Source organism: Hipposideros armiger, unplaced genomic scaffold (assembly GCF_001890085.2).
Source record: "Hipposideros armiger isolate ML-2016 unplaced genomic scaffold, ASM189008v1 scaffold_285, whole genome shotgun sequence".
In the NCBI taxonomy this organism is placed as follows: domain Eukaryota; kingdom Metazoa; phylum Chordata; class Mammalia; order Chiroptera; family Hipposideridae; genus Hipposideros; species Hipposideros armiger.
The window spans coordinates 79,684-105,747 of record NW_017731635.1 but is presented as its reverse complement, the minus strand read 5'-3'; the positions used below and the strand labels follow the sequence as shown (position 1 = coordinate 105,747).

At 44.8% G+C, this 26,064-nt stretch overlaps 1 protein-coding gene and 1 long non-coding RNA gene across 2 annotated transcripts in view; both read left to right on the top strand.

Moving 5' to 3' along the window:
* RCAN1 (regulator of calcineurin 1) overlaps positions 1–26,064 on the top strand; it is an 88,410-nt gene that overhangs the window by 27,984 nt on the left and 34,362 nt on the right. The window lies entirely within an intron of this gene.
* LOC109391236 (uncharacterized) lies at positions 441–25,097 on the top strand. The gene is made up of 2 exons (XR_002125762.1): positions 441–619; positions 24,776–25,097. It is a non-coding gene; the product is annotated as an uncharacterized LOC109391236 (long non-coding RNA).

The window sequence follows — 26,064 nt, the reverse complement described above, 5'->3', positions numbered from 1 at the left end:
CACCTAGCAATTTGATAAAAACCTTACTAGGTGTTACTCTCAACAGGATTATATTTCCTAGGGGAATGTAATTTTCCACTGCTGTCTGCAATGGAAGAAGAGGTGAGTAAAAGAAAACCTCCTGCAAGAAGGCTGTATTTGAGGAGTTATTCACAAGAACAAACTATAATTATGAAGTTTTATTTTTACAAAGTACAATTTTTTTTTAGCCACAGTAATGTCTGTTTTCTCAGATTTGGTGGAAACATTCCGAAAGAGAAATACCCTGGTGTGGGAAGGCTTATTTTTCATCATGCTTTTGCTTTGATGAATTGATTCTGAATGAGACATTTTGGATATTTCTGGCTGAGCTTCTGATTTCACTTTGGATCCTTACTATCTTCTGAGGACTGGGGAGGGATATTAATAGAGATTACTTGGCAGAGGGTGTGCGATTTTTCTGCCTCTAGAATACGGGCAAAAGGTTAAGGTCAACAAATCGTTGCACGATGAAAGTCAGCAGGCAGGGCACCCGATGGCTCTTGCGAGCTGTCTTTGGCAGCCGGGTCCTCAGGGCTCTGGGCCGGAGTGGGGCCAACCATGCTTCTCAGCAGGAGGTCCGGAGAAAGGCTGTCCTGAGGTAATTGGGAATGAGGAGGTAGCTCTTGGTTAGACTTCATAACCTGTGTGAACTTTGCTGTGTGTGTTGTGTGTGTTGTGTGTTGTGTGTGTGTGTGTGTGTGGTGTTTGTGTTGAGTGGTGTGTGTGTGTGTGTGGGTGTGTGTGTGTGTGTGCGCACGCGTGCACGTGCACTTTGTTTTTTTAATGATTACCCTTCAGACTTCTGCAGTGGCCGATCTGATCATGGGATTTTTATAAACTGTGGTTAAGTTTACCAACCTAGAGATCCAAAGCAAAATGGAGATTCTGTGTCTTAGTGTGCGAGGGCTGTGATATCAAAGTACCACAGACTGGGCGGCTGAAACAGCAAACATTTATTTTGCTCACAGTTCTGGAGGCCAGGAGTCCCAGGTCAAGGTGCTGGCAGGACTGGTTCCTCCTGACGCCTCTCTGCTTGACTTCTTGCAGACGGCCGCCTTCTTGCTGTGTCCTCGCGGGGTCTTTTGTGTGCGCATGTCTGATGACCCTTTGTGTGTCCCAGTCTTTTCTTATAAAATTGGGTTAGGACTCATCCTAAGGGCCTCTTTTTAACTTAATTACCTCTTTAAATATATCTCCAAATATATAGTCACATTCTGACGTACTGGGGGTTAGGACTTCAACATATTATGGGGCACAATGCAGCCCATAACATGATTAGAGTAATTTTAGCTCTAGTGGAAACAGAGAGTAGAAAGGTGGTTACCAAAGGCTGGGAGTTGTGGGCAAAATGGGGAAATGCTGGTCAAAGGGATGCACTTTCAGTTGTCAGATGAGTAAGTCCTGGAGCCTTAATACAGCATGCAGCATGGTGACTGTGGTGAATAATCCTGTACTGCGTACTTGAAATTGGCCAGGAAAGTAGGCCTTAAGTGTTCTCATCACACACACACACACACACACACACACACACACACACACACACACACGAATCAGGTAACTATGTGAGGTGATAAATGTGTTAATTAGCTTAATTGTAGTAATCATTTCACAAGGCATGCATCTCAATTCATCAAGTTTTACAACTTAAATATATAAAGTTTTTGTCAATCATACCTCAATAAAACGGAGTGGAAAGAAAAGAGTATCTGTAGGAATTTACTAGGACTGTTGTTCTTAAAACAAGCATCAGGTGGTTCTCTCTTTGGCACTAACAACTCTGGACCCAATTCCAATGTGTGTGTGGGAAGAGGGGTTTCCCACACCATCAATTCTGACACCAGCCAGGCACCCTACAATTCTGACACTACCTACCTGGAGATACCGTTAGAGCCCACAGGTTAAGGGCTCAGTCCTATAAGACTGCCCCCACCACCACCACCAAACACACTCATACACTTCAGATGCCAGGTCCAGGTTGTCACCTGTGCTTCTGAAAGACCAGCTATAGATCCAATGACCCCCCTCCTTGGGTTCAGTGAATTTGCTAGAGCAGCTCACAAAACTCAGAAAAACATTTTACTTACTAGATCACCCACTGGTTGATTATAAAAGGGTATAACTCAGGAATAGTCAGATGGAAGAGATGCACAGGGCAAGGCGTGGGGAGAGGCATGGAGCTTGTGTTTTCAGAGCACGCCGCTCTCCCCAAATCTCCACGTTCTCACCAACCCAGAAGTTCTCTGAACCTTGTCCTTTCGGAGTTTTTTTGGAGGCCTCATTACATAGGCATGACTGATGAAATCGTTGGCCATAGGCGACTGATTCAACCTCCAGCACTCTCCTCTTCCTGGAAGTCTGGGATGTGGGACTGAAAAGTTCCAGCTCTGATCACATGGTTGGCTCCCCTGGCAACCAGGCCCCATCCTTAGGTGAAGTTCCAAAGTCACCTCATTAGCATAACAAAGCCACCTTTATGTTTTCATCATTTAGGAAATTCTAAGAGTTTTAGGAGCTCATATACATTTCTTATTATAAATCACAATATCACAGATACTCTTTAAAATGGCACCAGCCTCCATCTGGTAGCCAGTAGGCTCCTTTCTCTGTGCCCCAGGTACCAGATTAAATGACTGCCTGGCTTGAAACAGAGCAGCCCTGTTGGCATTTTGATAGCAAATTCAAAGCTGTTTGGTCGCTGATGAGGCTGGTCCCTGATTCTGTGACCTACCTGGAAGGCACCACTTTGCCAGAATGTGGCCGAGCCCCTGGGGAACGCCCTTCTCCCCCTTCACACCCTTCACTCTCCGTGGACACGTGGAGGCCACTTCCGGATCTCACCTACATTTATTTTTTTTTAAGATTTTTTTTTTTTCATTAATACTCTGGAAATTCATTTGAGGTATCCTGGTTATGTTTACTCTTCTTTAGCCCTGTAAGCAATAGAGGCTTTTTATGTTTAGTGATGTTTTTCGTTAGTAACAGCGTCAGCATCTGGAATGACTTCTGTTTTTCTTTGGGGCTTCTTGACTTCCCTGGTCCGAGTCCAGCAAATGGAGAGTAGAGGGCCGAAGGTGGGAATTCGCTTTTCCTCCTCCTCCGATTCCTCCAATGCTTGAGGAAACTTTTCCAAGTAAGAAGAAAGAGGAGGTAGGAACAGCCGTTTCTCAGATTGCGAAGATCTCGAAGGGGCAATATCAGTTCATTGCTTGACTCCCGGCGATATTCATTTAGTTTTGTTCTGTTTTTCAATAAGCCTTTACCCCTAGTCTTCCGTGTCCTGCCCAGTCCTGGACCTGTCTGAGCAGGGCCAAGCAGGACCCCAGAAACAACATCTAGAGTTGCTTCAGATGTGAGAATAGGTAGCTTTTAATTCTAAGACACTCAGAAAATAATTAGGAGGGAGGCTCAAACATGCTGGCTGTTTAAATGTTCCAGCTTGAAGGCATTTCCAGTTGTTCTTTCCCACAAAGACTAAGGCGCCTCTGGGGTGACTCTGGGCCCATCTGCAGAAGGGCCTAGAACTCCTGGCTCACTGCTCAGCACTTTTGCTTTTTGGGTTCTTCTCCTAGTGCTTGTCTAAAAGACATTTTTGAAGGTTCGGCCCAAAACTCTCTTCTCCCTCCTCCTCGGAGGACCTGTTGACAAACATGCCCCATCTCTTGCCCTTCTGTGCTTTTTCCTGACCTACAACGTGCTTTCACACGTATGTGAATGGCACACGAGCAGGGGAGAGGAACGCTGGAGGGTCGCAGGGTTAGGCTCACAGGGCCTAGGGTTTGGATCCCTGCTCTGTGCAACGTCGGGCAAGCTGTTTCATCTCTCTGGGTCCCTCATCCATAAAGTGGGGCGAGTACTTCTTAGGATCATGGTGAGGTCTCACTGAGGTGAGGGGCCCAGGAAAAGCACCCAGAGCCCCGCCGGACGCTTGCAGCTGATTAGCAGAGGCAATCACGACAGCTATCTCACCTCCCAGCCTCAGCTGTCTGAAGCCCGTCTGGTGCCTGCTTTTGCAAGCACTGTCTCTCCAGCTGCTTCGGGTTGCAACGTATAATTCCTGCAGCCCAAAGGACGTGACTGGATAATAGCCTTGTCAAGTGAGCTGCAGTGATATTTGAACATGAGCCCCGATCTGATTATTCTGCAGTCATTCAACTCCAGGCCGGAGAGGATTCATACTTTCCACTGCCTCCCGGGCCAGCCGGTTTCCATATCAGCCAGAGCCTCCAGGAAGATGGAAGGACACACTGTCATTCTTTCCATTCACGCTGACCCTGCTCCCTGTCGGGCCAGGATGCCAGCACGTTCGGCTAAAGGAAGCTGTAAGCGCTGACCAGACCGTGCAGACCGGCCTCGGGTTCCAGCACACTTGAGGGTAGATAGATGGCTCTTGGTGTTCTGAAGCTGGTCTTGCCTTACCTGCGAAAGCAAGACACACAGGACCCCCTCCTGTCTCCTTGGACATCCTTGGTCCGGTCTCTTATTTTGAGCCGGTGAAGGAATTGCAATGCAGACGCTTTGGGTCTGAAAGTAATGCAAAATGTGACACTCTTCCTGTCTGTTCCCTGCTGCCTGGTGTTGGTTGTAAAGACTCAGATTGATCACAGATTCCACATGAATTCTTCCCACCAGCCCTGGAGGACAGATTGGTGGTTGTGATTTCTATGATAGGGAGTCGAAAGGCAACTTGAAAGAAAAAAACCAGAAATTCTCCTGCTCGGGGTCATTGCTGCAAATCAGTGGCCCGATGGAATGAGAGAGCTCAGGGCCCGGGACCTGCCAGGTCGCCACCTCCCTCCGCTATGCTCAGGGACCTTGCTGACACTATTTCAGTTTTAGAAAATGTATTCAAGGGACATGAGAGGCAGGTCTATTTTAGGACCCCTGACTAATTCATTTTATTGTGTTTTCTATAAAGCAAAGAGTTATTCATCAGCAAGTGTAAGTAACATCTGAGTAATGCAACTACACTGTGTTAGGGTTGGGTCATGCTTTTTGAACTGGTCATGAACATTTATTAAATACATGCATTGAATCATATGTTCTTAGAGCTGGGAGGGACTTTAGTCATCATTCAATCCAGTGGCTCCCACATCTGGCTGTTTATCAGAATCACCTGGAGAGCTTACTGTAAATTCAGATGCCCCGGTCCTCCCCCAGGCCCAGAGCCAACAATCTGGATTCTGTCTGTAGCCTTGGATGTTTAACAGGCTCCCCAAGCGGTTCCTAAACATCTTTGGAGGACCCACATTTGAGAAGCACAGGGTACAAATCCTTCTGTTCCCCCATTTACTTGTTTTTTGTTTGTTTGTCTGCTGGTTATTTTTGTTGTTCTTCTGGTGAAGAACCCAGGGCCCAAATGCTAGGTGACCTTGCCTGGGGTCACACAACTCGTCACTTGGAGTCGAGACTGGAAACCCAGCTCTGCCCTTCCAAGGCATTGCTGTGAATGGAGCCCGACGGGGTGTCCAGCAGAAAGAAGCTGATGACAAGGCGCTGTCTGCACAGTCGCACAGACCACTCCTGGTAACAGTCTGTACTGTGCCCGAGGCTCCTGCAAGGTCACTGTGGCCAGATGGACCTTTCAGAGGACCCACTAGGTTCAGGAGATTTTTTTCTTCTTTCCAGCCTTTAGGAAAGGTTACTTATGGGGCCATCTACAAACCTTCTCTCCCTCTCTGGGCAGGCCCATCTCCCCAGGGCCCAGATGGAGTCCACCAAGACCAGAGCAAGTGCCGGGCTTGACCCTGGAATAGAGCTGGTGGTCCAACCTACCTGCTGCCCTGTGACAGCAACCTGCCAGGAAACCAGCTCAGGTGTGTCAGACAATGAACTTCAGTTGTTACTGGCTTCAGTTAAATGGCCCATTTAAAAATGATTGTCCAATAGGCTTCAGATGGGGCACCAGCTATCTAATTACGTGTCTGGCTCAGTAGAGATGATAAGAATATGCACTTTGATCTGTCTCGGATTTGTCAGGGGTCTGGCTAATTGCACTCACAGCAAGGGACTTACTAACCTATGATGTCACACATTTCTTCTTAATTTCCTCCTGGAAGCTCATGCTGATGTCTTTCTTTCACCCCTCCTTTTCCTGGAGTTTCTCAATCTAACATTCTCATTCCCAGACCAAATAGGTAGAAAATTATTTTCCAGATTGCACCTATCCTTAGCATTCATTTAACGTGGAGTCCAGTATGATGTCCTTATTTGCTGAGATATATTGGGAGGAATCATAAGGCAAGTAATCAGAGAGCTATAAGGGACAAGGACGAAATAAAACCTTGTATTTCCACAGCACACACCTCCTCTTTCACGGTTTTGAATTATCACCTCCACGTTGGTTGTCCTTAGGACTCTGACCTTGGTGGGTCAGCTTCCTGACCCTGTTCCTCCGCTTGCTGACTTGACACATCCACACCCCGCTGCAGGGCCCCAGGCCCAAGTAGCCACCTTCCTAGTGGAACTTGTACCCGGACACGCATTTCAAGCGCTTTCCAAACCTGGGCCGTTGCCTTCCCCGCTGAGCCTGCTTTCCCTGTTTTGGCCTCCCATCCACTCAGGTTTTGGGTATCGGAAACTGGGGAGATATTGTTGACAACTTCTCTCTCATCCTCATTTTTTCCGCCAAAACTTGTGTAGATTTCACATCTTAACATGCTTCCCATCTGTTTCCACTTTCCTGTCCTCACTACAGCTGCCTTAGTTCAGCCCCTTACTTGCCCGCTTCCTGGTCCACGGCAGCGGCCCCCTGCCTGGCTTTCCTGCTCCCCGCCGGCCCCTCCAGTCTACTCTAGGCTGTTCCTGAGACATCGTTCTGAAGACCTATGTAATCATCGCACTACCCTGCTTTTCCCAACTCCTCCACACTTATCCACATCTCTAAGATGAAGTTCAAAACCGTGCTTTGCAAAGAAGGCCTTTCTTTTGGCTGCTGCTTATGTGTCTGCCCCATCCCTCCTGTTTCCTGACACAGCTTGTGAAAGTGGGGGTACCGAACCACTTGCTGATGTGCTGCGTGATGGAGACTTCTGCTGGCTCCACCTGGGATGCTCACCCCCCTTTACATGGCACTGACCCATCCTTGTCCTTCTGATAGCCTTTAAACATGTTTAAAAATGGATTTTATGTTTTAGAGCAGTTCTATGTTCAAACTGAGCAAAATTGAGTGGAAGGTACAGAGGTTTCCCATATGCCTCCCACCCCTCCCCCAACCTCACCAGTTAGCAACGTCCCCACCATGGTGGCGCATTTGTTACAGCTGGTGAAGCTCCATTGACACATCATCAACACACAAAGTCCGTCGTTCACATCAGGGCTCATTCACCCTTGGTGGTGTGCATTCTGTGGGGTTGGGCAAATGTATAATCACAACGTAGCCACCACTGTAGTGTCGTACAGAGTATTTGCACTGCCCTACACATCCTCTGTGCTCCATCTGTTCATCCCAGATAGCCTTTTCTCAGATCTAACCACTGATCTTCTCCAATAAAGAAACTGTCTTAGTATTGCCAGCTCCCAGCACAGTTGCCTGCCATGTTGTATGTTATTAATGTGATAAATGAATGAAGTTAGCAAGTCATTTAAAACCGTGTCAATGTCATTGAACCAAAGGGGAAAGTGTAATTCATTAAATATCTGGGTCTTCTCACTTGCTCATTTGTATTACAGCATCATTTGACTGCAGTAGATTTCATGCCAAGTAACATCTAGACCCCCTGGAAATCTGCCCCATTTGAACTTGAAAATATTCACGTATTTTCACCAAAATGTGCAGACTTCTCCAGTGCTAGTGCCTTATTCTCAACCAGCTGTAATTTGTGCCTTCTAAAGGCCATACTTGCTGGCTGGTTTTGGTTTTGTTTTTAATAAAACTCATCATTCTTCCTTAAAAAGAAAGGCTGAGTTTAAGAGCATAGAAGACAATGATAAACTGATTCAAAGTAAGAGGAAAACTTCCTCGAGCCTGGAACCCCGGACAGCCACCCGCCCCGCTGTTGGCTTGGGTCCCAGGGGCTCTTTTCTCCTTGTCACAGGCTCCTGTGGAGACTGGCCAGGGCCCTGTCTTGGAGAGGCCCCAGTTCTCATTGCTGGAAAGAACAGGTCGGGCAGAGGGCATAGCCCCGGGCTGGGCTGGTGCAGGTACGAGCCTGCCGAGTCCCCAGACTTGGTAGACCAGACAAAGATAGTGCACAGCCCGTCCTGGTGTTGGGAAACAGAAGGAAGAATGAAGAGGCCAATTGTGGACTCGTGGCATTTTACCGCTGGTGCTACCTAGGGATCTCATCTAAAGTAAGCGACATCGTTGAGCTCTTAGACTTGAGTCAAAATCTTCCTCAAGCCTTCCTACATGTTGCATCTCTCCTGCTCCAACCATCACACCTGGGGGCAGTGTTTGGGAGACTTCCACAGGACCCTGACTCGCTCCCTCTCTCACTCCACGTAACAGAGAGTTAGGATCCCTGATGTGATGGAAAGAACCCAAACTCGGGCGCTACCCAGGCCTGGGCTGGGCCTACTCAAGTTTTTTTGAGTTTGTTTCCTCATCAGCAAAATAGCGCCTATCTCAAAGAGTTGTCCTGAAAATTAAATGTAGTGATGTGTTTGAGGTCACACAGTGGCCTCTCAGCAAACTGCTGTCTCATCTACTCTTCTGTGTTTCAGTTAATCATTTTTTTGCATACGTCCTTCCTGTTAGTGGAATTTCGCTTGGGAAGTCCTAATCACTGCTCTTGTTATGTTAAATGCCTTTTTAAAAAACACTTTTCCTTTACATCTTCTCTGTCACTTTCAGGCACAGATTCTTGGGCTGTAGGTGTGACCTTGGGCTCACCTTGAGAGCAAGGCCATCTCAGCCACAGTTCTTGACAAAATCAGGAGCAGAGGGAGGGTGGGAGGAGGAGGAGTGAAGAAGGAAATCACATCACTAGCAAACCGAGTGGTGGTAGTGCCAGGAAGTGCAGGTGAAGAGCTAACTGTGTTGTTTCCCTGTGGGGTGTTGCCGTCCTCGCTGAGGGTGGGCCTCGGCCATTGGGGGCCACGAGGAGTGGATGGCAGACACACCAGGTAACCACTGCAGAGAGAGGCTCACTCTGTCCACATCTCTGAGAAGCCCCAGGACCACTTTTGGTAAAGAGTGACCCATGATGCTATTCGAAAACTCATGTGATGGAAATGGACCGGTTTTAGCAGATCCCCTCAAATTCTGGAATGGACAATTTCTACCTTCCTTCTCCTCTTGTTTCTTCTTGATTCCTTTCTACCTGTCTAGTGCCATCTTCTAACAGCCATACTTTATGTTAGGTGGTTAATGTTTACATTCTATGCTGTAACTGTTGTCCATGTTTTATTTATAAACTGATTCTAAAACCTGAAAATCAGTAAGTATGACTTGTGCTATTATGGCTATAAAAATATCCTTCAGTGCTGGGCCAAGCAGTTGGTTAAGATTACATTTCCTTCTAAGTAGGTCCAACTTCACCCCTTGGAGGCACATGAAGAGAATGTATTTAGCATCAAAGTCAAATGGATACCCCTTTTATACACTCAAAAAACTGCCCATTTAAAATCATGTCCTGTTATGCTTTCATCCTATTTGGACTTAACTTTCTTGAATAGCAGTTTTACTTTCCTTAGAGTTTCTAGTGTGTTTGTTTTTCATGAGTCATGTGCTGTATCATAGATTTGAGTTCTTGCACCTTCTCGAATATGGCAGACAGTGGGTCCTTCATGTTCCCCATTATGAAGGGGCTCTTCTCAAGGTCTGAGGTTTACCTGCCACCTGGGGGCTTTCCTTCACTCCTTCCCTGAGTTGGATCCAGTGTCTCTAAGATCCCCCATCTTCCTTTTGTGCGGTTTAGGCCTTCATTTTGTTGGACTACATTCACGTTAACTTCTCCCCCTCCCCAAAGAGACAATGAAAAGTAAATTGTCTGTTTCCTTGAAAATAACTAAAATATGTATATTTCACCTTCGCTCTTGAGTGCTAGTTTCTCTACATGTAGAATTCTCTAAGGAACACTGTTTTCTCTCAGAACTTTGGGGGAAAACGCACTGTCTTCTAGGGTCCAGTGTGGCCGATGGGAAGGATGTTGCTCTAGCTCGCGCACCTTGGTAGGCGACTGATATTTTGGTTTCTCCTAAAACATCTTTCATCTTTGATATTCTGAAATGCTTTGCAGTTATGTCTACATGGGGTCTTTATTCATGGTAGTCTTCATTGGTGAGTTCTTTCCATCTGAAGACTCAGCTCCTTTAGACCTGAGGGATTTTGGTTTTTTTCCTCCCTTGATTTATTTCTCTTTTTTCTGGAACCCTCATGACTGATTGTTAGGACTCCTAAATTGGTACTCTATAGCTCTTATATTTTCTATGTTTAAGTGTTTTCATGACAGAGATCATTTGGGTAATTTTCTACTAATTAGAGAAACAATGTACACAGTAACAGCAATAACAAAAATTGCAAGTAAGAGTAATTATAAGATGGAGTACGGCCTTGGAGGAGGTGGCAGGGAACAGAATTGAGAGAGTAAATGAAGGCTTCATCTTTAGATAGGAGATAGGAAGCTTCTTATTGACATGCTAGAGAAGGAGCCAAGAGTGAGTCAAGACACAGGAAAATGTTGTGGTACAGAGGGGAGAAATTCATTTGAGTTTCTTGGCCTTGATAGTCTTATAAAGTAGAAGTTGAGGTTATCGATGTAGATGGAAGACTTGGGGTATACGAAGGTATGAAACATCTGCTGGGGCAACAAGTGGCAAATAGCAGTTTGACTCAGGCCTTGAAGACCCATCTAAAGTTATACAGGATATATTGGTAGTGGGGCCCGTTGGCCTGGTTTTGTCACATCCAATAATTAGAACTTGTGAGTAAAAGTGGGATTGAAATTTGGCAAAGCAAGCATGGAAACCGGACATTCACGAGGGACCTAAACCAAGGCAAAATATTTGCATCAGTGATGGTTAATGTAAGGGATTAGCTCAATAATCTTGACTTTATCCAAGTCCGTGACTTAGTGCCCTCTGCGTGTCCCTCCCACTCCATCGTCCCCATCACCATGCCAAAGTGAGTCCCAGGAAGAACTGAGACAGAAAAGACGTTGGAAACTTTTGGTCCCAGCATTTGAGGTTCTCTGCTCAAATCTTTCCGTTTACATCAAGCCCGTTTTCAAACAGCATCCTTGGATCACTGTTGTAAAAAAAAAAAAAAACCCCAAAGCCTCACCCAAGAGAGTAATTTCATCTTACACACAGAATTTCCAGCTGTCGTTGGCTTGGATCTAGGAGCAGAGTCCAGATGAGCCAAATTCACACACGGTCATGGACTTGAGAATGTTGAAGCTGGAAGAAACCTCAGAGCTCAAGCTTGGTGGTTTGAAATAGCCTCATTTTTGGTTTTTGCTGTTTTTAATGAAATACCTTTTAAAAATGAATTCTTCCACCGAACCCGACACGTAAACAGAACAAAGCAGCGCTGCCCCGTTGTGTAACAGGGTCTGTCCTGTGGCCCCACCATGTGTTCCGCCTTCACCTCCTGTATCGGCCCCGACTCCAAGAACTTCTCCTTATTTGATAACTGATGAAACTGAACCCCAAAGAGGGCAGGCAGGGTCAGAGCTGCACCCCTTCCCTCTGTGTCCTTCTCCCTGCCATCTGAGAAGCAGCCTATCCTGGACCTAAAGGTCGAAAGTCGTGTGTATGAATTCAGACCTTTGATATTCTAGCTCCTCAAGGGGACGGAGGGAGCTACATCAAGAGAGTTTTAATCCGAGGCTTTTTTTGTTTGTTTTTTTTAACCTTAGGCTCTTATGAAACCTCAGGATCATAAGGCAGTTAACTGCTGTGTTCTATCCCACAGTTGCATATGTGCCCTTCAGATAAAGTGTAGGTTAATTCTACTGATTTTTCGGCCTACCATCTTCGGGACTACTGGGTGCTGTGTTTCCATAGTGATAAAGAGGACTCTTCTTGCAGTGGGATGATTGCCCTCTGCCTTTTCTTAGTCACCAATTATGTTAGAGATCATTAAATTAGGTCTTTGATAGGCATTGCAAGTAAAAGCAGTTTGTTATAATTTACCAAGTTAAATAAATTGTCTTAATGATTCATTGTAAAGTCACTTAAAAATTTTTATCTGTATTCTCTGTGCAGTGTTAATTTAAAAATGAGTTGATTGGTATTATTAGGGAAATTTGATTTCTTTAATTAAAAGAGCATTCATGTTTTGTCATGATACTTGTTTTAAAGAGGTAGATGTAAGTTTAATTTTCATAGATGACATTTAATCAATTTTTAAGTGGTGATTTGTTGGGTTTTTTTCCAGGATAAATTTATCAGAAAACCCACATGTGTTTTGCTATATTTAAACATGTTCCATCCATTCATAAAGCAACATCCCCCTGAGAGCGCTTCATAATCATGATTGATTTTTTTGTGGGTTCCTGTTAAAGTTTGCAGCTTGCTTGAGTATGTGATTGGGGGAAGGGTTTTTAAATACAGAGGGTGCCAAAAATATATATACACATTTTAAGAAAGGAAAAAGCTGTACTAAAGTTGTAATACTCAATATATAGTCACTTTTGACTTTTGAAATTACAAGAAGTGCTCAAAGTGGTTACCATCAGTATCCAGACACTTCTGATTACAGCGAACTACTGCTTGAGCAACATTGACCAAAGTGTCCACTTGTACATATTTTGTTGGCACCCCCGGTGTGTGTGTGTGTGTGTGTGTGTGTGTGTGTGTGTGTGTGTGTGTGTGTATTAGCCAATGTCATGTGAATCTCTATAAACAAAAGCATATTCTAGTACCCACTGAAGAGGCCAGTCTACTGTCAATGTCAAGAAACTAAGGTGGCACCAACACACCTTTGCTCCCTGGCATCGCTGCCACCTCTCGCCAGCAGATACTCTCTTTAGACTTCATATCACTGCCAAGTTGGAAAACTGGATTCTCAAAGTTAACAGAAAGGTTAAAACACACTCAATGTCAAGCTCTTAGTAGCCAATCTAACTATATTCCAAGGTCTATTGATGAGTTCGGTGGAGGAGGAATTGCATCAGACACAGAGCGCCTGATATGAGCATAAAAAGGGTCTAGGTTTCAGGATGGCGTGCTGACCGTAGGAGGGGCCGATGAGACATTGAGCAAGGCCTCTATAGCAGATGAAGGGCTGAAGCAGGGGCTCAGATTTCAGGGTGCCTGTCAGACTTCCTCTTAATAGAACCATAGTGCGCTTTCAAAGCTGAGCTCAGGTCCTACGTGGAAGGCTCACGTCAGGTAAAAGCTGTTTAAGTACATCGCCACACAGATCTGCCAACACCTGCCCTGTTCTCTCAGAGCTAAGCCCCTTCTGTGCAGTTATCCGTCACATCACATTTGGTCCTGACTGAGAACGAACAGTCAAACGCACGAGAGACATGGGACAGCGTCTGTTTCACTCCAGTTATCTTCTGTCCATGCAGCAGACAGAACTCTGGAATATAAATGGCGAAACGGAGGTGCGTGTTTTCTCCCTTCTTTTCCTTCTATGTTACTATTTCATTAGATCACAACACCACCTGCAAACAGGAAATTGCAGTGTTGCCCACACTGGCTAGAGAGTCCTTCGGTTGTAGGCTTAAACCTTACAAAGATTGCCCTCAGCATTTGCCCCGTCAGTAAGTAGGCTGAAGTTTTAAGTTTCAGAATTGCTTTGAGTGTATTCTGAATAGTTGGTTGCCTTTTTCTAATAGAGGGATGGCCCCTTAGAGCTTGTGTTCTCAATCTGTGCAGTTTTCATAGTTTCTTTTTTAGTAGAAATGAGCTGTACCTTTCTTATGTGGAAGCATTTGGTTTGTGCCCACACAGAGCCTCAAGTTGCAGAAACAGGTGGAACCGTGATGGGGTTTGGGGCAGGGGGGGTGGGTGGGAGGCAAAGCAGCACCATTTATCAGGTTTTTAGTTAAAGCCATCAGGTCAAAGAACACCAAAGTGAGGGTGCTAGGCATGACTCTGACCTCCCCTCAGTCCCCTCTTTAGGTGAGGTTTGAGTGTCACTGTCCTGTGCGTCTCCCTGGGGTCAGATGCGTCAGTCACATGTGGAAGAGACACTATGAAGCCCTTGAATCCAAAAGTGTGTCATTTCTCTGTGGCTAAATGTTTATTAAATGTAAGTTGTAAATTTTTCAGAGAGCACACAGACCATTGGCTCCATGTGATAGCGCCTTTGAAAAAAAGTACAGGTGTCGGTCGGGAGAGGTTCTAGGGCTATTGAATAGCACCCTTTCTTGTGTAGACAATGTTCTCTAGTCTGTTATGCATGACACACACTCAGCTAAGTGGTCGTTAAAGGAGTGTCTTCCCTCAGGTATGGCTGTATACCTGGGTAGTGTGGCTGTTTCCTAGCAGCTGAGCCCTCACCATCCCAACCACCAGGTTCGTGGAGCAGTGGCCCAGGTCAGAGGCCCTGCTGCTAAGCTGGGAGTGAGAGCAGGCGGCCCTACGTGGACCACGCCAGCCTCAGAGAGCCCAGAAACTGTGCGGTGGTTTCAATCAGCACTTCTCACACTATCTGCGAGGCAGACCTGCTTTGCTTCAGTTTCCAATGTCTTGCCAACTATTACATACAATATAATGAAACAAAATCACTAGAACAGTGAAGTAGAACAAAAGGACATACAAAACACAAGCCTTAACTTTTAATTATTGGGTGCCACAGACATGCATTATTTTCTGATAAATTGCTTTAAAAGTTTCTAAACACTCCCAGTTTCTGTTCTTACCTCATTGCAGACTGGCTGGCCCCTGTCCACAGACCACACTTGGGTAGCACTCTCCTAAATCACAAGTAGAGGTCAAACCCTGTATTTAAATTTTTAAGTATGGATATTTATAATTGTGAAGTTTCATAAACCTTTCAGAAGAGAACAAAAATCAATGCACATCACATTCAATTTGCATTGCTTTTCATTTATTTTTAAACATTTTCCAGGGAACAAGCACACATTTTATGTAATAATAATGAGTAATCCTTAACTGTGTTCATATTCTGCTTTCACTCCGCGGCCCTCTTCTCACCTGTACATCCCCAGAGCCACTGCCCAGGTGCTGGTCCTCCTTACCTGCCACCTGGTCGCTGTCCCAGCTTCTGAACTTTTTTCCGTCTTACCTCTGTTCTCTGTTCAAGTCAAGCCCCTGATGTGCCCAGAGTGTTTGTCCAGAGTCCGAAAGCTGGGCTCACCCCTCCCAGGGCTCACGGTTCATACAGGTCGCGTCTTACCTCCCCCCACTGCCTGGTCTGGCCCCCACTTGCCTCCCAGCTTCATTATTTATTTCCTGCGCTACGATCCTCCCCACCCTACCCCAGGTGCTTCAGCCACACTGAGCTCCATGCGGTTTCAGAAGATTCCTGCCTTTCCAGCCTCTCTGCCCATGCGACTGATAAACCAGCATGGCGCCCAGCACTCAGCAAACGGTAGCTGTTAGTTCTGATGGAGCACAAGCTCCCCATTTGCTGCATTTCCTTCAATGTTTCACTATCATAAACAGCGTTGAAAAACATATTTATAAAATCTTTTTTTGAATAGAGGAATTAATTCCCCAACATGGAACTATAGAGCCCAAGTTTATGGGGTCCTTGATAAACATGGTTGTATGCTGCCGACTTGTTTTCCGGAAAGTTTGAGCCACTTTTCAGCATTCACATCAAAGAGTCCTGAACTTGAACTCAGAAATATTGTGCCAATATTGGCCCCAAGTTGAGTTAAACACTAGAGTAAACAGTGTGCTCTTATGTTTGTAATGACCGATGTCAGCCTCGTTTGCTTTCTGCTTTGCGTGGGTCTGTCCTCCACCATTCTTCCATCCTGAAAACAATGGCCACGTAATCAGCACAGCGTGGCAATATGCTGAGGATGCCCAGCCTGCTCTGAGGCGAGTAGGAGTTAAGATAAAAGGTTTGCTGACGGAAGACGTCCCTCCCTGTGTGCGTAGCGAAGGTGGAGATGCAAAGTAACAAAAAGAGCGGTTGGGTGCTTATGACATAGTGCAAAGACTGCGAACCCTTCACACATAGCCCGCTGAGTCCTCCCAGCTGTATGAGCTGGTACCGGGTGCCATTATCTCTCCTTATAGACGGGGAAACTAAAGCACGGAGAGTAAATGACTTGCCCGAGGTGGCAAGTGCACGGTGCAGAGTGAAGCTGGGACTCGATCTCGGGTAGCCAGAGCCTCAGCACCACCCTGTGTCACGCCGTGTTTCCGCGTTTGACTGCTACGTCTGCCTGACTTCCTGTACAAGTTCTTCTTTGGCAGTTATTATTGCGATTGTTATTATTATAGAAAAGTTGCAAATTCAATACAAGTAGCTTTTTTTTTCCTGAGCCATTTGAAAGTAGTTGCCAACTGGATGCTTACCCACCCCCACAAAGACACACACACACACACACACACACACACACACACACACACACACACATACACAGACACCAAACGCTTAAGTAGAATCTCTCCTTAAAATAAGGACACGCTTCTAGAAAACTCGCAATAAAACTGTCAGGGTCCGAACATCCACACTGATACATTACTGCCATGGAATCTTGAGATTCCATTTAAAGTTCCCCATTTGTCCCAGTGAGGCCCTTGGTGGTACACGGATCCAGTGGAGGCTCGTGTGTTGCGTGCGGTTGTCTTGTCCCCTTGGGCCTCCTTCAGTCTAGAACAGCTCTTTCCCGGGTGTGCAGGACCCGGACACTTCTCAAGAGAGCAGGCAGGCAGGCAGTCATTTTGTAGAATGTCTTTCAGCTTGGGTTTGTCTGATGTTTACTCATGATTAAATTCAGGTCATGTATTTTTTTTTTAATTGTGGCAAAATACACATAACATACTAACCATTTTTAAATGTACTGTCCAGTAGTGATAAGTACATTCAGGTTGTTGTGCGAAAGTGTTCTTTCGTAAGTGGCTTAGACAATTCAGGTAATGGGAACACCTGGGAAGAATACAGGCTCACCTGGTCCGTCCAGCTCTCCCGCCTCTTCTCCCACGGGTGTCATCGCCGACCCGTGTGGGTGCCGCCCCAGGGCATTCATCTTGTCTTCATGTGCTGCCCATGTGTCAGGCTCCCACAGAAAAATACACTTTCCTGGGAATGCCATGCACGTAGTAGGTATCCAATCAGCGATGACTGAATAAAGCAGAATATTTGGGGGAAATCACGGAATGTAGAGTAATTCGATTTCCAAGAGCATGCAAATGCACCAAAACTAACGTCACTGCAGAGTAAGTCGGTGCTCCATGAAGCCTTGACTGATCCTTAGCCGAAATGTGACCATCAGAAATTGACCCCTGAGGGAAATGGAGCAAGTTGGTTATTTTATGGCTTCCTAATGGAATGCACAGAGCGTGTGGTCAGATCTCCTTGAAACCCTTCTTGTGTATGACCTTACAGATAATAGGAGGCCCACCTGGGAGTGCCTCCCTGCAGTTAACGCCGTCACATTTAAGAAAACGTAATTGAGAGCAGCACTAGTATCCTGGCGTGATAAACAGCCTGGAATTTTCTGGGTAGATCCCGGAATTGGAAAAAATAGGATGTTCAGGGGAATCCTACGTGCTTATGGAAAATGCAGGGCTTTTGTGGGCCCCTTACATGGGGCCAACATGGACAGAGTGTTTCTGAGTTAAAAATCAGGTTGATTGGCATCGACACTGTGGATCAGCTTTCTTCTATTCATCAACAGGTTACTCAGCTAACTAACTTTTCTTAATAGTCATCCAGAAAGAAGTAGACATTTCCCAGAAGGTGGCAGTCCTTGTGCTCTGCTTTCAAGCTTTCCAACCATCCAAGCAAAACTTGCAACAATATTTTTGACTCTTGGAGGAAGATGAAACTGTTCAAATGTATTTTTGTTCCCATAGAGAGCAGTAGAATGGCATTTAAAATAAGTAGGATACACGGGCTGCTCACATCAGAAATCGTCCAACCTTGGCTTACAAAGTATACCTGGGGGATCATTGTTCTTTGAACCAAAAACAAAAGTTTTAAAGTAAACACTTGCCAAAAAGAGTTTCCTGGTACTGGAGAGAATGGCACAGGTTGGAAACTTTTGTCCTGTATTTACATTGATCATAATTTCAACACAGCATTAGTTTTTAAGTATGGTCAAAGCGGCTTGACTGGACATTACTCTTTTTTTGTTTCTTTATTTCTTAAATTCTGGGGGAATTTCGTTCCCCCAGGCTATCATTGTGCTTCCTAAACAGATGTGTCACCCTTCTGACGTCTTTGTGAAATCATGTTGATATTTCCAATTTTTAACACATTATTTTCTTTTTGTTGTCACTTCCAATTTTCTTCTGGTACATTTCAAGTTATTATGTTAAGTATGAAAATTATTAGAGAATTGCAAAATAGTTTCCATTATAAAACTCTGATTTCATCATGCAAAACTGTACAACAATCCTTTTGTAAAGACCTTTTCCACTAAATGGAGGTCCCACAAAAATCAACAACCTTGAGGTGAATATCTATGTGGATATTCATTATCTGCTTCTGTTCTTTTTTCCTCGATTTTTATTCTTATTCTCTACTACCTGTTTGTTCTAAGTGTAAACGGTGGAGAAATTAAAAAAAAAAGTCAGGCTTTTAAATATTCACAAACGTCTAGGTTGGCATTCTTACATGGAGCAGTTTCACAGAAGAATTTCAAAATTCGCCTTCTCGCGAGATCTTCCCGCCAGCTCTTCCCACCCCTTGCAGTGTGGGTGCTGCCTGGACCTGTGCTGTGTGTGCCTTTGATCAGCACACCCTCAGCCACGCCTTCAGACCACTCTGTCTCCTGAGAGTCATAAATCGTGCAATCTCTCTTACTAATTTAGGCAGATCTGGGGTTTGTCCTAGAGTGCTCAAAAATGCCCAGAACCTGACTTCTTGGAATAAAAGATCAATTTGGGGAAATTTTTGTTTTAACGATCTTAATCCTTTCTAAGTTCAGAGGCTGAGATGTGAACAAGCTCACTAGTGTTCCCTATAAAAGTAATACTTATGGACTCTGCACGGAAATCTGAGGGCATGTCTACCTGAACTGTGCCCTTTTTGGTACAATATTAAGGATTCACAAGACGGCGTATTTGGGTAAAGCCCTCCTGGGGCACAATCAGAGGGCGTGAATGTGCACATTGCCAGTCACATTGAGGTACATGACCTTGGGCGAGTAATCTGAGTTCACCGAGTCTCATTTCTGCAAAGGTAAGGATAAGAATGCCTTCCCTATGTCCTCTCAAGGGTGTCAGGAAACTCAAATGAGTCAATACATGTGAAAAAGACCTTGTAAATTGCAAAGTGTGGGTTGAATGTAACTTAAAATTATGATCAGTCAGAGTCTGCATAATCAACTGGAAGCCGTGAGCCCCGTTCTTAGGAGAAGGTCAGGACTTTCTGTGAGACCCAGTTCCGGATATTTTGACTGACTTAATCCCCTGGAACAAGGGGCCATTTCAGAGCATGGCATTCAAGGCATTAGGCTGACCAGACAATTACCAGCAGGACGCTTGTGCACCTTACAACGGGTTCTTTATCTCCTCCCTTGCCTGTGAAAGTTACAGAAACGCCTACATAGCAGGATTCATCACGGAATCCTCCATTAAGCTGCACTTGTCTGAGCTCATTCATGAGCATGTCAGCCATTTTCCAGAACAAATAGTGTTTGATGAGGGTTCTTACAGAAAGAATCCTGTGCTGTAAACCAAACACAGATTGTATTAAACTTCCTGACGCTACTTAATTTGTCAGGCAAGTTTTCTTTTCTCTGCACCCCGCTCTCCCCTCCCTGCCCCCCCCCTCCCCAATCCTGGCCTCGTTCTGAATTTTCCACCATTTCCTGGAATCAGGCTACGTTTATCCATCTTTGCATTCTCACAATTTCCAGTGACTCTAATGGGAATTTCATGCAGCTAGGATGACAGCAATTTATGATCTTTTTAGTACGATGATTACTGGAAGCCTATTTCTAGTATTCAGGCAAAACGTTTCTGCGGTGCTCCATTAGCATGGTATTAATACGCTCGAGTATTCCTATCTCTGCCTGCTTTCCCACTGCGTCCCGATATAAGCTAAATTGTATGTGATTATGATCTTTCCCGTCCCTGCTATCATCCCTTCTCTGGGTTCTCTGGGCTCAGAGCGTTGGCGCTGAAGGAGGCTTTTTCACTGATTTTGTAGCAGATGAGACTGACATCCAGCGAGATGAAATGTTGTGCCCAGCGCAGCACAACTTTTTTTGCCTAAGCCTCGGCCAGAAACCAGGGCTCTGACCCCTGGACCGCATGCTCTCTAAGATGCCATGCATGACTTTTGGGGGGAACTAGAGTACAACCTCTGCTATTCAAAATCCTTAGATAGCCAGGTTTTCTGTAGAGCTGAAGGATATGTAACCTTTTGATTATTAGAAGTGTAATGTTTAACTCTTTGGGGATCAGTGCCTAAAATGGACAGTCCAACCCTGACTCCTTAAATAGGGATGCAATGTTTTTCTCTTGATCATTTCCTTTCTTGATAATTCTCGATAATGCCTTTTCCAGATCATTCCAGCTCATCAGTCACCATGCTTGCCGATAGGTGGAGGTGGTGTGGTATATATGGTTGAAAACAGGGCCTGAGTCAGACGCCTGCTTTCTTTTTTTTTAAGATTTTATGGGGAATTGGGGGTGGGGAACAGCGTTGGGGAATCGGGGAAGGGGAACAGACAAGTTGCTGTCCTTTTGTTCTTCAGTCTAGTTGTGGAGGACGTTGCTTCACTGGCCCATGTTGGTATTATCATTGTGCCCCTCCCGGGTGAGGCAGATCGGTCACTGGCCTCTGGACAGCTGCTCACAGCGGCTCTTGGCAGCTCACGCCGGCTACCAGCCACTCACGGTAGCTTATGGCAGCCCACTGCATCAGGGGCTGCAGCCTACGCTGTCGCCAGCGACCCACAGCAGCCCAGCTCCAGGTCGAGCTGTTGTTCACCATCTTAGCTGTAGAGGGCACAGCGTCACTGGCCTTAAAGTGGGATCCGAACCGGGGTCTTGCTGCCCAGAGCCGGTGTCCCAAGCCAGCTCCGGACCAACACGCCACTCAGCCGGCCCAGAGGCCTGCTTTCTTTGGAAAAGATCTCTGGCCTTGCAAATATTCTGATCTTTGCCTTTCTCGAGCACTTTTTCTTTGTCAGTGACCGTGCAGGATGCCTGCACCAGGTAACATCTTCTAAATGTCTCATTAATTGTCTGCAGCATTGAAAGAATTATGCTTTTTCCATCAGTAGTACGTGGGACAACGGGCACCGCCTTGACAGCCTGAACTTGTCAACACAGTTTGTCACTGGGTATGATGGATTAGTCTTCGCTATTTTAAGAATTTGTGTTAGGCTGGGTACGATTGCACTGTCACTTTGCTTCAGAGTGATTCTGAGTAAACGTCCAAGCGAATTAGGCGTGACATGTAGCCTTAGTTCCTCGTCTATAGAAAAGAAATAGTGCCTGTCTCATAGAGTAGATTGAGGATGAAAAGGGGGAACGCATGCAGGGTACCTGCCCCTGGACCTGGGAGCTAGTAAGTAAGCTGCCAATTTATGCTGGTGATTTCCCATCACCTTCATCATCATCATTGTTACTATTTGTAGCTGAGTGTAGTCATGTCATCTTCTGTGAAAAATGGATACCACCCTTCTCATCTTTTAAGTCCATTAAGGTGAAAGTGGTTTTAGCGTTTATTATTTTTAAAAATCATCTGGAAATTTAAATCACCTGACAGTTGCTAATATGCATCTTAATGTGTCATTCAGTTTAGCATCTTCCCCAGGCTTGGAAAAAAAGTACATTATGATGGTTAATTATTAGATGCGTTCTGGGATTTCGAAGTGACAGGTTGGGTTTTATTCCTGACCTTCCCCCCTTGAGTCAGTCCCTGACTTGAGTAATCACATGACCTGTATCAGTCTTTTCACAGATGAAATAAAATCATACAGGTTGCCACCTCCACACTGATTGTTGTGGGAGTTATGAGTTAGTGTTTCTGAAGCGGGTGGCTGGAATGTGCCACACAGGCATGAGGTGTCTGAGTGGCGTATCTAGTTGAATAGACATTACCTTTGCAGATGGCTCCAGTGTGGTCTTCACAGATTGAAAATAACCAGAAAATCACCAACGGTTTCATCAACAGTGCAGGAAGAGCACCCTTGTCAGCATGGCCCTTTGCGCTCTTGGGTCGTGTGATTGACTTAACACAGGTCTGTTACACAGTAAGAAACAAAACCTTCATTAGTACTCGGTTTCACCTGTAGGGTGGGTGGGCTGAGGCATTTCTCTACACCTATTCCCTAGCATTTTGAGAATTGTTCTACGTGTTTTCCCTCCTGACTGCATTGCAATGATTACAAAAATAAAGCACGTCCAAGAGAGTTCTGTGGTATACTTTCAGTGTCAGAGTATGAAATGTTCCTCAGAGACCCAGCTCTCTTGAAAAATTATTAAAAACCAAATTGTGTGTTTTCAGTTTGTGTGAATTATACATTTTATTATGAAAACCACCTTACGACATATCTATGTAGAATAAGTACGGGTAGTGCTGACCTTATTTTAAATCATTTATCAATTCTTCACTGCATTTTTTGCCTTTTGACTTTTTACAAATAACTTTATTTTGGAGGCTTTCAAACACATACAGAAGCAGAGAGGATAGTCTGATAGATCTCCTATACTCATCACCCAGCTTCAACAATTATCAACACATAGAAGGCCACTTCCCAACCTCACATCCTCACACCATGGGGTAATTTTAAACATACCCCCACGCGTCATATCATTTCAATTGTATGCCTAAGAGATAAGACTCCTTTCTAAACAAATAAATAGATAAAAGTACTTTCTTAATATCAAATAGCCATTTTGTTTTTAAATTTCCCCAGTTGCTTCACCCATCTGTCTTTATAATTAGTGAGTTTGAATCAGAATCCAAATAAGGGATACCCATTGCATTGGTTGACACATCTCTCTTCTATCTGTTAATATCTGGGTTCCCCTTCCATACTCATGTGTATTTGAAGACACCGGGTCATTTATCTGCTAGGCTAGAATGTTCTCGTTCTGGAAGCAGCAGTTGCATCCTGTTAGCATCCTTTAGGACATCCCTTGATCCCTCTGTTTGCTCATGGGACTCACCAGCCCGACTCTTACGGCTTCACTCAAACTCATAGGTCTGGGAGATTGGTCAAAATCTGTGTGTTTTGTTTGTTTTGATTTTGTTTATGTGAGATGTGCTGTTACTGACTACTGCTGTCCATTGAGAGGCACATAATGTCTGGTTGTCTCTCTTTTTGTGTGTCCCATCTGTCCATCCCTGGATTCTGGTGTGGTCAGTTTAGTCCAGCTTATAAAACTCCCTGTCAGCTTTTCACCTGATGGTTTTTAGCAGCTGTTGCTGACCCCTCGAGTCATCGTTTCTTTGGGTTTCAGCGCCTGAAGCCTAACTTTCAGCACCCAATGCATAACTCAGTTTGAAAGATTTTCCAAAAATCTCCTAGTGGGTATTAGAAATACTGAGGGATTCTAATAAACTAATGATTTTTAGGTGAAAGTAATTCAAAATCGTTTCACACTTTTATATAAAAATACACTTTGCAGGATTCTAACTAGAAAAATACAAGGAACTCTTAAGTCTCAAAGAAAGAAGATGAATATGAAAAATAATAAGTAAAGGGTTGGCTGCTTTCTTCTTTTTCCATAAGATCCAACTAAAGATCTGAAATATACATTGTTTCCAAGAGATCTTTTTAAAGAGAATACAGTAATTTTAAAGCATTCATCTTCCTTAAGACACAAGCAAACTGAAACAGTTACAAGTATTCCGTGTTCCTTTTACTAAAAAAAAAAAAAAAATCAGTGATTAAATATTGAAATGCCCCTTAAATAAAGTATTTTCTAGAACAGCAGCATCTACATGGCTTCTAATACCCTTTGCATCCTAACCTTCTTGATTCCAGACCCCCTTTGGTCTGAAAAGATTTTTGCTTTATAGCTTATTTGTTTCATTACAAATAAATCTGATTCCAAATTGAATTCAGTGAGTTGTGGTCATGAGCCCAGCACGGTGTCACGGGCTCAACTACTGGCATATCTGGTGCCCATTCGAACCCAGACACATTGGTCCATCTTATGAATTTATGGCCAAAAGTTTATTCGGGACTTAGAGTTAAGACTTCAAAATTGTACCTAGGTTTCTGGGTTTTATATATCATTCCACTTTTTATGTGGAATAACCTTCATCAGAATCATTTCAGGAAATGAGAAAAGTAGGATATGGCTGTGAGTCAGCCATGGAAAACTAAAGCATGGAATGAATTAGTCAGAAGGAGGGTTTCGGTGGCCAACATGAGCTGTGTGCTGTCAGGAAGTGGTGTGACTTTCCATGATTTTATGTACTATAAATCATGGGGCGTGATGCTGCAGACACCTGGAGTCTTTCTTTCTTTTTTTTTTTTTTCAATCATAAGTTTTGAGATAAAATTGAAAAGTATTATGGAACAAAAGTGCCACAGCTCTTTCAATAGTCAGCCATCTCTATCGTCGGCCCACATGAATTTCTACCCCACTCCCACTCCATCTGGGATAGCAACACTCACTTGAAAGCCCATTGGGTTTGCTAGGTCAAGTCCGAAAAGCAATTGGTCTTGACACAGTTGATGCTACAAAAGCACAGCGTCTGCTCTTTCTTTTGCTTGTAACGTGTTTTCTCATACCGCAGGTTTTGCTGCTTATAAAGCCCTGCCAATTATGGTCTGCCAGAGTCGCTTCTTCCTGTGGTATGCTGCGCTGTAGAGAGGGACTCTGAAATTCAGAATAAGCAGCGTGTTCCTGTAGTCCGTCGTCCTGTTCAAGAGAAAAGAAAAACCCGTGGAAATGAGGTGGATGAAAAGTTTGAGACCTGTAACGTCTGTAAAACTGCACCTCTAGAGGAAAACGTTGAAAATATAGAGTCAACCACTCACATTGTATGTGGAGAGGAATAAGTTTGTTGCTTTATGGGGAATGCAAGTCAGTTAAAATATAACCGCGTGATCAAGTCACCTCTTCTCTGTCTGTTATGTGTGTGATAAGTACATAGAACATTCAATCATTACATCTTGGGAGACACACACACACATATGTGTGTGTGTATAGATATATTGTTAATAAGCATATCTAATATAATAATACAATTAAGAATGGAGCCTCTGTGGGAACACTCACACTCCCATTGAACGTGAATGAAATTCCCGTTGACTCCGATGCCCTTGGCCACCTGGTAAACATTGTCTCTGGGAGAATCCTGTAAAGCAGGTTTGCCTTGTTGGCCAATTGGGGCAATCTGGCAAGGCATCCTGTGGGCTCCCAGGATGGTGTAATGTTCTCATCACATGGTAATAATCCACACCTGCTTCCTCCTCCTCCACCCTCGACCCTAGGGCACCTATGTGCCCTAGACTGTGTTTGTGGCCCCTCCCCCAATTCATATGTTGAAATCTAACCCCCAATGTGATGGTATTAGGAGGTGGGGCCTTTGGGAGGGGGCTGGGTCATGAGGGCAGCAACCTCATGGATAGGATTGGTGTCATTATAAAAGAGACCCCGGAGGGCTTGCTCACCCCTTCTATCATGTGAGGGCACAGCTAGAAGACAGCCAACCATCTGTTAACCAGGAAGCAGGTTCTCACCTGACACTGAATCTGCCACCGCCTTGATCTTGGACTTCACAACTCCAGAACTGTGAGATATAAATGTCTGTTGTCCATAAGCCGCCCAGTCGCTGGTCTTCTGTTACAGCAGCTTGACCTGACTAAGATTGCACAGGAGTCACCTGGGAATCGTGTTAAAATGCAGGCTGTACTCTGGTAAATCTCAGATGGGGTCCAGGGTTCTGCATTTCTCACAGCTCATAGGTGATGCCTGTGCTGCTGGCTCGGGGCCACCCTCTGTGTGTCCAGGCCAGCTCTATACAATAAGCTATGTCTGCAGGGTGGCAAAAGCCAAACCCTAAAGTGTGTTGCCGCCTGA